This window comes from Rattus norvegicus, chromosome 17 (genome assembly GCF_036323735.1).
Source record: "Rattus norvegicus strain BN/NHsdMcwi chromosome 17, GRCr8, whole genome shotgun sequence".
Lineage (NCBI taxonomy): Eukaryota > Metazoa > Chordata > Mammalia > Rodentia > Muridae > Rattus > Rattus norvegicus.
In genome coordinates this window covers 75862029-75879984 of record NC_086035.1, presented here as the reverse complement: position 1 = coordinate 75879984, position 17956 = coordinate 75862029, and the positions used below count along the sequence as shown (strand labels likewise).

General features: G+C 41.3%; 1 protein-coding gene and 1 pseudogene across 16 annotated transcripts in view; one reads left to right on the top strand and one right to left on the bottom strand.

Moving 5' to 3' along the window:
- Nucleotides 1-17956, bottom strand: part of Celf2 (CUGBP, Elav-like family member 2) — an 825373-nt gene that overhangs the window by 759316 nt on the left and 48101 nt on the right. The gene's annotated exons all lie outside the window — the stretch shown is intronic.
- Nucleotides 17761-17861, top strand: LOC120098055 (U6 spliceosomal RNA; annotated as a pseudogene).

Sequence of the window (17956 nt, the reverse complement as noted above, 5' to 3'; positions counted from 1 at the left end):
TCAGTGGTTAAGCTATTGGTTCAAGACCATGTAGCTAGTCATCTATGGAGTCAAGGTTCAAATCAGTACTTATCTGACTCCATTATCCTGAGATTTATTTCCCTTGGTTTACTGTGACAAGTCTTACCTTACATGCCTGAAGAGCCTGAAGTAATGTTAGGAGATAATATTATGTAAAATTAGTGATTTATGGATGATAGGTCCTTAAAATTGTTAATGCATTTTCCTGTTTCCCTACAAAAATTACTGTGTTGGTTAGTTTTATGTCAATTGGCTACAAGCTAAAATCATCTGAGAGGGTGATTCCATATAATTGGCCTCTAAGTCAGCACAGGGTTTGATTAATGATTAATGTGGCCTGTTCTTGTGTGGCTGGTGTTGCCCCTCAGTAGGCGGTCCTAGACCTTAAGAAAGCAGGCTCAGAAAGCCACGAGGAACAATCTAATAATCCAACCCCTCTATGGCCTCTGCTTCGGTTCTTGACTTCAAGTTTCTGCCTTGAGTTTCTGCCCCAACTTCCCTGGATAAACTGTGATATAAAACAAATTCGTTCTTCTCCAAGTTGCTTTGGCTATGATGTTTTAACACAGCAATAGAAATCTAAGACACTCACTGAATGTCTATATCATGATTAAAAGAAAAATTCACCCCTAGGTTTCTAAAAATGCCTATGTTTAGAATCTTAGGCAGGGGTTTTCCCCCATGTTCCTTGAAATATCCTTTATTAAGACAAAATAAACTGTTTGATCAACATTTATAGGTAAAATAATAAATGACAGCCTAAAATCAAAACACGTCTCTGTATTTAATCCCATACTGTAAATCCTGCTCTCCATGTTTAAATGTTCTCCCTCTAATTAATTTCAGGTGTTTAAAGCTATATTATGGTAAGTTGTCATGGTTTCAAACAAGTGAGGATAATTTAGCCATCTGCACCATTTTTTTCTCTGTTACGAATCCAGCATTCTGAAATAAGATGAATTTAAATGTGCAGAGACAGCATTCAAAGCCAGAACAAAGCCAGAAATGCTAAATTCATGGAAATTCCCATCAGCCCTCTCTCTCTCTCCTGCTGAGACTTAGAGGGTGTCTTTCTTCATCAGGATGGATGCCCCCATATTTACACTTTATTTGGAATGATCGCTATCTATCTTTAATCTTTTACCTCCTATATCATTTAGGTATGGAATTTCTCAAGGACATACCATAATGACTTAGACATCTCCAAGTCATCATCTAGTGAGTTTTCTTTTGAAGCACAAAGTGATGCTGCTTAAATAAGAAATAAAATTACAGTCAGGGATCAACATTTAACATGTGCAAGGCTAAGACTGCGCTGGGACTTGGTCATATTCTAGCTAGCTCTCATGACTACAGTAGCCCAGCAATGTGGCTGTCACCCTAATACTCAAGAATCTGAGAAAAGAGGATTGTTAGTTCCAGGACAGGCTGGTCAAGAATAAGTAAGCGAATAAACTACTAACTAGAGCAAGGTTGGTGATCTCATATACAAGAGTCTTGTCATTGTCAATATTATACAGCATATTCTCACAACATTGTTCCAGCAGTGGGTCCGCTCTCCTTAACTCTGACTTCCTTTGTAACTAGGATTCCAACTATACAAGATGAAAGTGCTATTTTCATAACAGCTTGTTGGGAGAACTCCATGTTTCCCCAGGATGTACTTGAAAAAGATTAATGAGTTCCACATAAACGCCAAGTCAATCTGTTCCCCTTGTCAATCACCAGCCCATGAACAAGCATCTTTGTCTCTGTTGATATGTTTCCAAACAGATGTGTGGCTTAAATTTTAATTAAATCATTGGAACAAATGATTCCTAAAGACTTTTGAAATCTGTGGTGAAGGAATTTTAGAGTAGTACCAACTAGATGCCACTGAACAGACTCTGCCCAGTTGAGCACAACTGAAATAATGGTATAGGATGGGCCAGAAGTCGCCCGTCATGAAGAATAGGAGTATCATACACAGCGTTGGCCATGAAGCCACTTCAGAATACAATTGAAAATGGGTATGTTCTCACCCAACACCTTCACTTCAGGCTTTCCAGGGTCCAGTCAGTCCTAGGCTTATCTTCCCTCTCATCATATTCATGCAATACTAAGGCTAATACAAATGTGATCCCACAGGGGGGGACGGAGTACCGCAACATGCCGAGGGCCTTCTGACTAGTCTTGTTGACCACACTCATGACTGAACCTGGCGACAAGCACTTTCTTCCATCAGGGCCAGACTAAGATGATGAATGACTGTCAGTGGATGCCAATCCAAAGGCTTTTGGTTAGAGACGTGGCTAGCTTCTTCTCTATAGATTGGTGTTGGATTGTGTATTTGTTGCTCACTTGCTGATGCTGTAAGTCTAAATGCATACAGAGACACGGCCCTCATTTTCTATACTAGTGTCAGCAGAAAACTCCCACTTGACCATCCTCTTAATTAGCTAGTTTGCATTACAAATACTGTGAACAGTCGTCAGCTGCAGGTGTAGGTCCACCCTCTGGTTTACCCCTACGTAATTGGAAGACATGACATTGAGAAAGCCCATTCCAGTTTACATCTGGAATAGAAGGACAGTGCGAAGTGCACACTGAAAGTAGTTTGTGATAGAATTAACGAGTAGCATGGTGCATTGGCTGCTTTGGAAACCTGCGCCCTTTCATTCTGCCTGCCCATCTCAGTGTCTGCTATGGCCAAACACATTGTAAGCAGCCACGTATCAGCATGTGATCGATGCATAGCAACTGAGAATGGTCCCATTTCTCAACCATCACCTCTATAACTTTAAGTCCATAGAGTGATGGCATCAAGATACTGAAATAGTCATCCTAGAGCTAGCAAGATGGCTCAGTGGGCAAAGGTACTGGCTATTAAGGCTGACGACCTGAATTTGATATCTTAGGAGCTATATGGTAGCAGGAAAGAACTGAATCCTACATGTTGTCGGGCTATCATATGCACATATGGCCTGTACCACCCTGAAAGAAATTTAAAGTTGTAGAATGAAAAACCAAAAATAGTTGTCTTTGATTTGTGTGTGTGTATGTGAGAGAGAGAGAGAGAGAGAGAGAGAGAGAGAGAGAATGAGAGAACAAGAGAGATAATGAGACAAAGAGAGAAGGGGAGGGGCGGAGGGGGAAAGAGAGAGACAGACAGAGAGATCGAACCTCTGCTATTAACTGGAAATTTGAACAATTCCGCCTATATCCTACCTGGGCATCCAAACTGACTGGCTTCTAAAAGACTGTACTCTCTGGAGAATGGAGAGTACTTGTAAATTACTAGTTAAGCCACAGTTTGGAGAAACTGGCATTTTCTATATCCCGTGTAAACTCAGGGACTCAGACATTGGGGCAGAGAGTCCGCCATTATTGAGACTAAGAAAACGATACTACAAAGGAAGACGCTTTGGCATGCCAAGTACTTTGAATTAAAGCACATTGGAAGGTGTCAGAAACAGCCCAAGAACCAAGGGCTTTCTGGTTTCCTCCGCCCTCCTTTTCTCAGCTTTTATTCCTCTCTGAAGTGAGGACAGAAAGCAGAATGACCCTTTTCCCAAGGTAAGTCATAGAAAGCAAAACCCATTTTACCCAAAGAAAGATATAAGGCCTAAAAATACTACTGCTTCTGTGTTGCACTGGCCTTAGAGAACTTCTGTGACCTCCTTTGTCTGGGAGTAGATCAGAAGACCTTTATTCCAGAAGGGGTTCTGCAGGATACTTAGCAGGAAGGAGTATACACAGATAAGACAAAAATAAACTGAACAGACAGGCCTCACTGAGCTGTTCTCCTTCAAGTCTGTGGCTGTTCTCACATATACTTTTGGGCTTTTTGGATTTTGCCATGGCTGCCCCTTGTGCTTCATCAAATCTACATATGGCCACTTTCCTCTGGGTCTATGAGTCTTTTTTGTGAAGGCTTCTGAGTTATCTAATACCTAAATGAAATAAAGTTGTCATAGTTTGTCAGTCTTTTGTTAGAGGAGATTCAGCCATGGCCTTTGTGGGAAGTCAGCACACTTTTCTGCTACCTTTTCATCCTAATGCTGGATGTCTTAGTGTTTTCCTTGAGACGAAGCTGTTTCAGCATTTCAAGTGATCAAATATGAAAGTTGCTAGAAGGTGTAGCTGATAAAATGAGAGGTCTTCAAAGCACAAATCACCACTCCCTTCTCACTCTTCAAGATTATTGAAGGAAAAAAAAATGAAACAATACAGAACAAAAACACAACAGCTACTTACTGGTTTATAAACAAGCATTGAGATAGTGAAACGGGGAGAATCTCCAGTCATTCAAAATAATATACTAGGTCCACTGTTTAGACACTGCTGGCTGAATGTGGGCCAAGTTTCCTACATATTAGTCATCAGCAGTTAGTCTGCCCAAAATGACATGGACTAAAACTGCTAGAGTGCTAATTTACATTTCCATTAATGAGCATACACATCTAAATCAGAGGCTAGGAAGTGCTATTGTATGTCTAGCTTATTTCTGTCCCTCTCAGGCTGATAAGACATTCTCCAGACAATTGTAATTATGGATAATTTGTAAAAAAAATTAATAACAATAAGAGCTACTTTTTGTTAGATGAAACAAAAATCAAGTTTCCCTCAATTAGCACCCTCCACTATACTACGCTAACTACTCCTGGGGAGCTGGTCGTGTCAAAATAACATTTACAATAATAACGAAAACATTGTATGAATGAAAATTCATTTTTTAAAGTTAAAAGATAAATAGCACTTTCTGTAGGTCTCTCTCAAAGAAGGGACTCGCAGATGAATGATTCACTTTCTTGACTCACTTATTTCCTAATACATGCTAATGAGCAGACATGGCTGTGAGCTGAGTGCTTTCATTACCATCTCAGTCCTCAGAATGGAGAAGGATGGGACACAAATGTGGGCTGCAGACAGGCATGCTGTGGAATTTCTCACTCTTAGCCTCCTGCTGATTGGGAGAGGACAGATTAACAGATTCATATCTTCGTTTAAAAAATCAGTTCCCCAAGCTTGAGACTGAGTTCTTGTTATGTAGGCAGCGTGTGTTGCCCGAGTGTGCCATCTGCAATAGTTCTTATTGTCAGTGTCAACTAGCTCATAGAGGATTGTGAAGCATCACAGCAGTGTCTGTTGCCCATGGCCACCTTTCTAAGCCATTGTGTTGGCCTCTTTATGTTCTCCAGGTAACCTGTGCCTTTTAGTCTTTACATCTTCTGTGTTTTTATCCTCTTCTTCCAGAAAGCTTAAAAAAGTCACCTGTTCTGTGTTGACACATTAACTTTATGACCATTAAATAAATAAATAAATAAAAAAGGATAGTTGCAAAAATTTAGTTATCTGTGAATTGAAATAATAGATAACCATTTATTTAGCTTGGTAAAACACACTTTGTAGTGAGCTAGCCATCTGAAGGTGTCTAAGATTACTCAGTAAGTAGAAAACATCTACTTACCACCTTGCCATATGGCCTTGGTATGTTGTTTGTCTGAAGAATAGAGGACACGACACCTCCAGACATCCCTTTCAAGACAAATATCTGTCTAATCAATAGCAACAAGCCCATGTGTTGGCTTTTCCATGGTAGAAGCACCTGGATGAAGAAGGTGGATAAGTCAAAGAAGTCTTCCTTAGCTACTGAGGATAGTTTCCATGGATCCCTGCTTATAAGCTTCTCCTTGTTTGTGGATCCACTAGTGACTGTGTCAGAAGAAAAAGGATGTGGAGAAAATGGAACCCTAGGGTATTGTTGGTAGGAATATAAACTAGTACAGCCGTGATGGAAATAATAATTAGATTTCTTTTAAAAAATGAACAAAATCATATCCCTGGATATATATCCAAAGGATATGAGGATGCTGAAGGAGCGTTCACATGCTGTGTTCATGGTAACATTGTACATACCAGACATGATATGGAACTGAACAGCCTCGTGTCCCTCGACATGCAAAAGAATGGAGACTAGGAGGGTTGGGGATTTAGCTCAGTGGTAGAGTGCTTACCTAGCAAGCACAAGGCCCTGGGTTCTGTCCCCAGCTCCGAAAAAAGAAAAAAGAAAAAAAAAGAATGGAGACTAGGTACGTACAGTGGGATCTTGTTTGGCCACAGAAAAGAAAGGAGTCCTGTCATTTGCTTCAAACCAGAAGGGCATTATGGTAAATGGAATAAACAAGGGTCAGAAAAAAGTCCTTATTATCTTAGGCACTTGTGTAATGTTAAAATATTAGACTCATCAAAGAGCAAGATGAAAGTGACTGGATCTTGGAGATGGTCACTGAGGAGATGGCCGCAGCTACAAAGTTGCCTTTAGATAACAGGAGGCCATTCTGGCAGAGCAGGATGGGAGCAATGAGTACCTTACAGTAGAATTGGAAAGTGTCAAAATATATTTTACACATTCTTTCTGAATATGTAATAGCATTTGAAAAGATGATAGGTGAGGTTTTAATTTGCATATGTATATAAATGTGCATTGAGATACAATGATGTTCTCTATAAATATATAAATTAAAAATAGAGAAGGAAGTACACCATCTCCAGAGAACTTTCTCTATCAGGACTAGAACACTTGGTTTTCAGATACAAGCCCATACCATGTTACCATTCAGACACCCTATGAGACTCTTGCTTCTAAACAGATGATCTGTATTGCCCTTCTTCAAGAAATTCACAGTTCACGTGCAAAAACAAAGTCTCCTAACATAGTGATACTGAGAGATGTGCCTTTGTGTTTATTAGGATGCTTCTTTGATAGAAGGCCAACTACTATGTTCAAAATTCCCCAAATAAAACTAAACATGCCTACCCATTCTTGAAGTATTAGTGAAAGAAAATTATTTCTAAAGAATATCCTTAACTTTCTTCTGGAAGTATTTAAAGAGGCCCAGAAAAAGAAAATGCCAACATGACCTCTCCATGGTATAGTTAAGGGTTTTATGTAGTTATGAGACAGAGAACAACCAGAGGCATCTAGAAGAATCCTGCAGAGAGATGGAGAAGTAGAATGAACATGGATAACAGACAGGGTATAGCTAGGGCCAGGGAAGCAGGAGAGAATAGTAGAGATGGCGAGACATCAAGAAACAGAGGAGATGCGAAGACAGGCAGGTGCCACTGTAATGAACAAATGTGATAGAGAGATGGGAAAGATAGAAAAATGGAGTGGATTTCTGTGCAAGGGAAGGAGGTAGAACTGGAGAAATGGTGATGGTGATGGGACAGAGAAGGCTTCTGGACATGTTGTCATTGACCAGTACAACAGCTTAGAGCTCAGGGAGATGCAGACTCAGCTGGGGAACCTGAGACCCACTGGGTACAGGATTGATTCCCTTGGCTTTGGGAATTGTGGGAAGCCTGCTGAGATGAAGAGAGGCTCACTTTCTGAATTTGACTTCCTTGAAGAAAAGTCAGAGTCTGGCATAACCACCAGAGGACATGTTGGGTTGGTGGTCCATGTGGTCGCCCCTGTCCACACTGACGCCTGATATACGCAGTCTGGGCTGCTGCCTGATGTCTCAGTGATGTCCTCAGGTTTAGTTGCCTCAGGGACCATCCCAAATGTGAGAAGCATGTGTAGCCATGAGGCCATGATGAGGCCTGTGGCCCACACTCTCACTGAGGCCTATTAGTTGATCAATGGCCCTGACATAGCCAAGAGTCAACATTAGTTGATGTCCATGACCCTGTGGCATATGCCACCACCAAAGCCTATGAGGTTGCCAGCTGAAGCCATTTTAATGTCTGTGGGCACAGGAAAGTTGTCACTACCCCTGGTAGGAGAGCTGCCCCCTTCTTCACTGCCCCAAATGACTTTTTGCAGCTGATACAGGCCCAGAAACACCCATCCTCTCTTGGGGGGGGTGTTGACCATTAAACATTTGACCATGTTCAAGTGAATGTATGGATCACACAAAATGGACTTGTTTTTTCTTTTTCTTTTTCTTTTCCATGGGAGGCAGTCATATGAGAAGTGGGGAGGACATGGGAAGACTTAGAGGTGAGTACCATCAGGGCTTATGGTATGAGATTTCCAAATAATTAATAAAAATAACTTTTAAAAAGAGATAAAGAATAGCGTGTGTGTACAGACACACAGAGATAGAGAGATGAGAGGAAGTAAAATTACACATATAAACATATATGTGTCTGTATATGAGAGAGGGCAGAGAAGGAGGGAGGGATAAACACACACACACACACACACACATACACACACACACACAAAGAGAGAGAGAGAAAGAGAGAGAGAGAGAGAGAGAGAGAGAGAGAGAGAGAGAGAGAGAGGGAGAGAGAGAGAGAGAGAGCGCCAGAATGTAGAGCAGGGAATAAAACCTTGCCATTATAAATATAATAAATGGGGGTGGGTACAGTAGTAAAACACCAGCATGCTTACATGGAAAGCTTTGAGATGTATAACAAGTACTTGTGAGTATGGACTGAGGGAGCCTGGAGGTCAGAATGGGTTTTAATATTCATTCACAGATATATGTCAGTAGAGACCTATGTTCTTTCTGCCAGAGGTAAGGGAAACAACTCCTTTTGGCAGCTGGGAACTGGTTTCACAAATTCCTGAGGAATGCTGGACTTTCTTTAGCTGGCAGAAACCCTCCTATAGATCAGCTTCAGTTTATTTTTGGATATTTGGACAGCCTGAGAGATCTAACAGAAAGTAAATCTCTTTGGAAACAACTTAAGATAAAGCTTAAGGAATATTTCCAGTGCATGTGACTATTTCCTTTGGTAATAATATATGAATAGTATGAGGCCCAAAATCTCAATTCTACTTTAATACTGATGGTTCACATGTTTATTCAAGAGTCCAGGTAATATTTTCATGTGAACTAGGCTTAACCATAACCCAAGATCTCTGAATTTTCTTTTGGATTCAAGGGTGAACATACACAGGAAAAAGTGCACACATTCATATGCTAGGAAGGGTCTTCATGCAACCCTCCATGCTGAACTCTAAGTAACTCAAGCCGACCTCAAAATCTGTGATCCCTCTTAGGACGGTTCTTCTTGGTTATCAACCTGACTATATATGGAATGAACTAAAACCAAAAATGGAGGGGCATGACTATGAAGAACTTCGGCTTCATTTGAAGTAGAAAGATCTACTTCCCTTCTTATCTTTGAGGTGGGAAGGCACATTTATAATCTAGATCTTTTGACGTGAGAAGACATACCTGTCATCTGGGCCATGCCTACTGCTTGAAGCCTATATATGGATGTCCATTTCTTCACTAGCATTGGAGTCTACTTCTTCAGGATTCTCATGTATACTGAAGACTAGCCGAGACATCCAGTCTCGTGGACTGAGCTACTACTGGATTCTTGAACCTTCTGTTCATAGAAAGCCATTGTTGGATTAGCTGAACCACATCCTGTAAGTCATCCTAATACTCCAACCTCCCTGTACCCTTTTATGGATTCATTCTGTAACTTAGGTTACTATAGAGAACCTTGACAAATATACTTCTGAAGAATATATCTTATTTTAAAGATAAAAGGGGAGTCTTCCTTATCTCTGCTTTGGGTCTAGACTTCCTGTCTCTAACTCACTAGGCCTGTTCCATAGTACAGGGGACCTTGGTTTCCCCCCTCAGGGTCCAAACTCTTGTTTCCAGCCATCTCTTGATCCGTCCAGATTGGGGCTGTCACTTCTTCCTATTCAGTCATTTGAAATCTTACCTCTTTTTAAAGAATGTGTTTAATAGGAACTCGAATTCCACGAGCTACTTTTTTATGACTTGGTACCATGACTTCTGTCAGGTCCCGATTTGAAACCATCCAGCTTGACTAAGTAGTTACTAATCTGTTTGGTTTTCATTTAAATGCTCCCCCTTCCCTTTCCCCACGTGCTCATTACTGTGGTTTATATTCAGCTTCTGATGAGAGCTAACCATTTTTGTGAAGCCTAGAGCATAATAGGTATTAAAAGCTCAAGCCTTCTGATGCATCTGCTATTTGTTTTCCCTCCCTACTAATTAGTGGGTCCACATTCTCTTTTGTCTTGTTCCTAATGTATTTGTGAAATATTGTCGGGCTGCCCTTTGTTTCTCTCGCTGGTTGCATCTCATATTGTACTCTGGCTTTCCGGCTGCTGTTCCCATATTACACATGCCCTCTTCTCTTACCCTTGCCTTCAGCACAGTGGCCCCATTTTCCCTTTGCATGCCATTTCATCCTGGCAGCTTAAAGTGCAGTGTGGGCTTTGCACTCCATAGAATGACTAGCAAAGAGAAGGCTCGAGGACATGTTCCTAAGCATTGAGGGAATAGGAATAGCTTGGCTCCTCTCATGCTTGCACGGAATATTCTAGTATTTTCTGGCTAAAGATCTATTGACACCTACCCAATACCCTGGGAAGCTTGTCATGGTGCCAGATCACACACAGTCTGGATAATCTCAGGCAGGCAGTGACATCTTTTGTTGATTTCTGTAGACAGTGGGCAAGATGTCAGCTATGAAAGGCTTGCTTGTGCAGCTCTACTTGTCCTTTCTTGTTCCCGTGGAAACTGATAGAAACTTTACATTTCTCCATAGGTCTTTCAACAAATGACTGAAGTACACTGCTGTTCATCATGTGTCCTGACACAGATCAAAAATGAGATTGAGCTCAACTCATCTGTTTCAGTCACTGCTGGGTAAGATGACGAAGTGAAAGATTTAGTAGCTTCAGCTTTTAAGAAAAGAATTGAGCACTCTCAGAATGTTTGTCACCTTTCTCATTTCTGTGGCCAAATATATGACAGAAAGCAATTTGAAGGAGGGAAGGGTTATTTTGTTAATTTACTCTGATGGCCATTCCTGGTTTTCAACTTGACCACATCTGGAGAGTACTACAATCCAGAATTGGAGGGCACACCTGTGATCCAGATCTTGAAGCTGGAAGACACAGGCTTCTGACCCAGATCTTGACATGGCGTCTTGAGGCATAGTGGCCATAACAAGTTTAGGCCCAGGCAAGGTAGTACATGCCTTAAATCCCAGGCAACTGAGGCAAGCAAATTTGTGAGTTCAAAGTTAGCCCGGGACAAAGCAAATTCCACATTCAGGTGTGGTGATATACCTTTAATCTGAGCCATAAATTCTACTGGAGGCCTACATAAGGGCATTAGAGAAGGAAGGCTCACTCTTCTCGTAACTTACTTGCCAGCACATCTGTTGGAACTTAACTCTTCAGGATTCCAGCTTATACAGAAGACCAGGTAAAACAATTAGCCTTATGGCTGGGCAACTACTAAACTTTTGGACTTCCTGTTACAGTTGCCCATCCTTGTGTTAGTTGAACTACAGACTGTAAGTCATTACACTAAATTCCCTTAATATAGGGATATTCTAGAAGTTCTGTGACTCTAGAGAACCCTGACTAATACATTTACTTTGTTTCTGCTTTGGGTTACAGTTCTAAGGTATACGATCTGTCACGGTAGGGAAGGCTTGGAATCAGTAGCATGAAGTGGTTTGGTTAAATTTTTGACTATAGCAAGAGGACAGGAAACTGGGCCAGCCCAAGAAACTTTGAGCTCCACCCCTAGTGATCTGTTTTGTTCAGCTGGGTCTCAGGATTACTCCCAGCTGGGAACTGAGCATGCCGATCCAAGAGCCTATGGCATCAGAAATTGTGATGTAGATTTCATTGGCTTGTAATATATAGAGGTATGAGGGCAGCCATACTCCTAGTCTGATGGGGCAGCCAGAGGATCTGAACTGCTGCAAATGCAACAATTTACTTTCCCCAGACTGTGGGACTGTCCCTGGTGCTCTGTGGGTAATAAGGAAGGCAGAGCCTCTTTCTTGAATCCTTGTCCTGTGTGGGTCTCTCGAATGGTATATTCTGGTTCAGCAATATAAGTAAGTAAGTAAGTGAGAGCAGTTTTAACCAGGTCTGACTTACCATTCTTATTAGTCTTTAAACCTGGGGCGAGCCTTGTGGTCTGCCTCAGCTCAGCATCTGGGAGGTGGCCTATTTATAAGCAGAACACCCTGAAATTGTTCATCTATGAGAAGGCTTTTGTGAGGAAAATGGGAACTGACAGGAACATTGGAGGCATTCTTTAATTCTCAGCACTTTGCTTTCATGGGGTACATCTGTCAAGACTGTTTTCCCTTTTCTTTCTCTACCACTAGGAAGTCAAATTAGCTGTTGACTTGTGAAGTTCCAAAGCTCCTGGAATGCTAACCTAAATGGTAATAATATAGACACATCTTACATGCTATAAGAAATACTGTCAGAAAGAATGTCATGGGTCATTTCTGTTCTGAAAATTCAGATGCGTTCACTTCGTGAATTTATCTTACTGGTTTAGCCTAATATTAGGTGACAGTAATTTACATAAAAGATTTCCCCTCAAGCATTCATGTATCTCTGTATTGTAATCAGGCTTCTGAGTTAAAACCTTCAAAAAGCAGTTACTGCCAGATTTCAGACCAGAATTTCTTTTATGTACACGAAGATTAAGCCCCATATAACCACAGAAAATACCAATGATGACTCTAAGGTTTTAGCAATTTTTTTCTTTCATATATATGAAATAATGTATGTATGTATGTATGTATGTATGTATGTATGTATGTATGTATATATCTTTCTGGTTTTACCTCACTGTTTAGTCAAAGCCCCCAAATCCATGTCAGATTGTTCCTGCATTGATGTCAAGCTTCAGTTCACACTCTGTTCTTAATGCTATATTATGTTCTTATGCTGTATTATGATGTCCCTAATTCATCTTTTCCTTACGTTTTTAGTCTGAACTCCTGAAAAATATTTGTCTATTTAATTTTTTGTGCTATTTGCTTCCTGTACCCAGATCTTAGGAACAGATAACACATCTCTCTCTCCCCCTCCACCCCCTATGTGTGTATATACATTATATATATATATATATATATATACGGTATGTATATATATATGTATATATATACACACATGCATATATATATGTATAGATATATGGTATGTGAGTGTGTGTATACACCATATATATGATATATATAACATATATATATATATATATATATATATATATAGTGTGTGTGTGTGTGTGTGTGTGTGTGTGTGTGTTTGGTTTGTGTGGGTACAAGCATTCCGTAGTGCACATATCGAGATCAGAGACAACCTTGGATGTTCATCCTTTGTGAGGACCTTATTTTAGATATGGTCTCATGTCCGTCTCATGCTTATCAAGCTTCTGGGGATTCTCTGTTTATTTCTGCCCAGCTCGCTGTCAGACCATGTTGACAAATATTCCCACTGTGCACCTGGCCTTTAGGTGCATACTAGGGATGGGAGTTTAAGCCCTCCAACTTGTAAGGGCTTTCCTACGAAGTCATCTCCCTAACCTTAGAACTGACGTTTTACATTGTCTTGCAGTTCATCTGTTTTTCTTTCTTTGCAGCCTCTGTCACCCATTTGTTGGTCCTTGGAAGTGGCCTCCTGTTTTCCTAATAGGAAGCCATTTATCTCATACCATTTTGTGCCGCAGTGTACCTACTTTGATGTTCATTAGAAGAAAATAAATGCGAATATTAAGTGCAAACATTAGCTTCTTTCAGATTCTATGCATCAGCACTTAGTGCTTAATTAAAGATTTTACTGAATCTCCATTAGTGTTTTGCAGCCCAAGATAATAAGAGAGAAATTTTGCTCCTGTAGTGTTGGAGTTCAAAGAACTAAACCACTAAACCTATAAACTAAAGAAACCCATGGGCAGAACCATGACTTGTCCAGAGCCCTTATAGACAAGATAAACAGCTTGTCTATAACACAGTGGCAATCCAGTAGGACAACATATAGCCTCGAGCTATCTAGTGTTTACATAATTCTGTATACCACTGTTTCCTATTCAGTCAGCTACAAGGGTTGAGGAATGCTCGAGATTTATCTTAGGGTCATTTTAGGTCTAACACTGGGTCTGTAGGAAGCAAAATATCTACTTCCGTATCACAGTAGTCTCAATGAGAGTAGAGAGAGAGGCAGAATAAGCCGGCACATGGGAAGGAAGCAGCACAGGAGGGTGGTGTTAGGGAATGGGCTGGGTGCCACTCATTGCTTTGCAGCCACCTGCTCTCCTAGTGACATAAAGAAAATGCTATGCTTGGTTAGAATGCCCAAACAGCTGGGTGGGTTTCAAAGAGACTGGAGGTGGTTATGACATGGTTTGTTGCTTTTTCATTGGCAGTGAAATCTGATGGTGCCGGGGAGGCCATTGTGTTCACACCAGAACCTGGCAAGCCCAGGTGTGGGAGGCTGGAAACCTGGAAAAGAAAATGCCATTTTATGAAGACTTTTCTAGCACATCAACCATATAATTCCTCAGCAGGACCACTGGGTCTCAGCAAAATGCAAACGTCTCCCACACAATGGCCGGCCACAGTGGGGTGGCTTTTGGAAAAACATTCAGAGCTCTTGTTGAAGGAACATCGTGGTGGCTTCTCAAAACTAGGTAAGATCCCTCCCTCTCGCCCCTACTGTCTTTGTCTACCTTTTGAACACTTGTCAGTCTAGACGGCTTCCTCAAACTGAGCAAATTTCATAAGACAATTTGACATCGACTCTGGCTGATGCCTTCAGTGCACTTGACTGAGGCAGCAAGACTTCAGATGTGAAATATGGGTTTGGGTGTCAGCCTGAACTCCAGGAAAGAGTCACATGTCAAAACATTAGATTTCCTTATTTCAGTGGTTGAGCTGACCAAAGGCAAGGTGGTGGATAGCTGACACCCTTCCTGATCCATTTTCCCTCCCTCCTTTTCATGTTTAAATTATACTACTTATTCTCCCCGCAAGACGCAAAATTCTTATGGAAGGTAAACAGGCTAAACTGGATAAAAATGTGAGCTCTGAGCTCAGATAGCCTTAGTTTGGCTGGGAGCTGCTGTCACTTCTGGACTATCATGCCAGGTCTGCATTAGGGATACGTATAATAATGCCTGCTCACGGTATGTGTAAGGGGTCTGAATGAAATGTTAATGGCAGAGCAAACAGTCAATAAATGTCACATGTGATTATGCTCCTGGGTCTTGTTTCACGGGGGGCGGGGGTGGGATAAGAATTCATTCACTAACCGTTGTCGCCATGGTTATTCCCATGGCTCAGATGTTCATCACTGAATGAAGGCAAGGTGGAAGGTTATGGGGTCTCTCTCCAGGCATGCAGGTGCCAGTGGTGTGGAGGTGATGGAGAGGGAAAGAACTATAAGGGTCAGGCCTGCTCGGTCAGGGTAAATGAAAATACCCAGAAGAGAGTGGGAGAAAGGAGACAGAGGAAAGTATGTTCTGGATTCTGATAGAGGAGCATTGTGTTCAGAGATCTGGAAAGGCCTCTTCACTCTTCATATCCCCTGAAGGGGTCGGGGTGGAGGTGGAGAACAGAGTTCTGTGGAGGTAAAACATTTTTTCTGCATTACAAAAAAAAGATGCTGAATGTTTATTTTCTGCCATCGTCTTTCTCCAAATCTATGGAAATAATTTACAGAAGACCCCTGAGGGTAATTAAGCTCACAATTCCTTTGCCAGTAAAATGAGAAAAGCCAGCTCTCCGTAAATTCTGAATTCCACCATGGATGTTGCAGAAGCAGAACTAAAAACAGCTGCATTCTCTCTCTCCGCTGCAGAGTCGACTATAATTTGCTGCTACCCTCACTCCCAGCACATAGCAATCAGCGCTCAGAAGTGCAGGGATTTAAGATGATGAATGTTTTATTTCTTAAAATAAACAGTAGCAATTTAGAAACACAGTTATGTATTTTACATTTATTTCTTATATAGTAAAAATATATTGGAAACTTCCTTACTGTCAAAAATCCTTACGTGCACTTGTCAGAAATCTCAAGATGCCATGCGAGCATGGAATTCAGATTTAAATAATAGACTCCCGAGATATAGTCCATGGAACTTCTGATGGTTTGGTTTGCCCTGACCCAGCACTGCAGATTTCCCACTCCTGCTTCAGAATTTTAAGGCTGTTATGTTTAATAACTATGCATTCTAATAGTTAAAACTATGCCAAAATATGATTATTTTTAACATTTTACTTCTGCTTCCCCCTCCGCCTTCCTCACTACTCCATTCCCCCACTCAGTAACTCTCATTTCTCCTTCCCTAATTTCCTTTCTTTTTCATTTTTGTGTGGCATGTTACTGCTACCTATCCCAGTCTAGGTTTGAATTGGCCATCTTCCTGCCTCAGCCTCCAGAACACTAACAAGTGTGCACACTCTGTCAGTCACATCTGTAGCTGTAATAAAATACCATGATTCAATGTAACATCTATAAGAGTTTATTTTGACTTATGCTTCCAGAGGGTTAGAAGTCCATAAAAGTGGAGAAGACAGAGGTAAGAAGCTGAGAGACCATATCTCAAGCACCCACAGGAATTGAGGGACCCTAGGGACTTTCCACAGCCTTACACCTCAGGTCAAGATTAGACCAAGTACCAGCTTCCCACCTCCAGCCAAGGCTAGGTCAAGTTCCATTCTCCACCCATATATCTCTGGAGAAACAGGGACATTCTTGAAAAACCAAAAAATGTACTGACTGATAGTCACCTGACCCTCTGATCCCATATAGAGTTCGAATGCATGTTATATGCTTGTTAGCCAATAGATTCAAAGGTCAATATACTTAGCCAATAAGTTTAAACTGTAACCTTGCTGATGTAACCTGTACCCCTAAAAAGTATAAAAACTGCTTGTTATAGCCATTCAGGGTCACTTTCCAGTCACTTGCCACAAGGAGCTGATTGAGGGTCAACCCTGATGTCCCAAAAAAATAGACCTCTTGAGTTTGCATCAAACTCTGTTCTCTGCCTCACTTGTGGGGTCTCCTGGTAGTTAAAACTCACTTTGAACCTTACAGAATAAGAGAGAGTGAACTGGAAAAGGGGATGAGGCTAGAGATTTTCAATATCCACTCTAGTGACTCACTCTCTCCCCCAATACTCAATGAACTAAACATTGCATAATCTCCCAAAATAGTACTGACAACTGGGAACCAAGTGTTCAAATACATGAAGTAGAGGAGTCATTTCTCATGTAATTCACAAAAACCATCATGCGTGGGTAGCTTTTGTTTTTACCACCTAGGACAATTTAGTTTCCTGATGAGACTCTGTCTTAGTCAGGATTCCAATTCCTGCACAAACATCATGACCAAGAAGCAAGTTGGAGAGGAAAGGGTTTATTGAACTTACTACCATGCTCTTCATCACCAAAGGAAGTCAGGACTGGAACTCAAGCAGGTCAGGAAGCAGGTGCTGATGCAGAGGCCATGGAGGGATGTTCCTTACTGGTCTGCTTCCCCTGGCTTGCTCAGCTTGCTTTCTTATAGCACCCAAGACTACCAGCTCAGGGACAGCGCCACCCACAATGGGCTGGGTCCTCACCCCCTTGATCGCTAATTGAAAAAAATGCCTTACAGCTGGGTCTCATGAAGGTATTTTCACAACTGAGGCTCATTTTTCTGTGATAACTCCAGCTTGTGTCAAGTTGACACACAAAACTAGCCAGTACAGACTCCTTGTAGGATGTGACTTCTCCAGCTTCTCCACACTGTTTTCATATCTTTACTATAGACATCTAATCTTGCTGGAGCTGTTATCATCTCTGTCTACATACTCCAAGACCTGTGGCTGTTCAGACATACCATTATTTCATTGATGGCCAAGCAGGAATACATGACATCATCGTCTTAGAATGGCTCTCCATTTTAGAGATGCTCAAAGAGAATAAGAATGATACAGTGATGTTTGTTTCAGCATACATATACTGAAACTGGAACAATACAGAGATTAGCATGGCCCCTGCACAATTTGACACACAGATTCATTAAAGCATTCCACAACAGGAAAGAAAAGAACAACACAGTGTAAATATCAACACCCACAAGTCCTAGGATGAAACCAGTAATGTGACGGATCAAAGCTCAAAGAGTAGGTGGGGG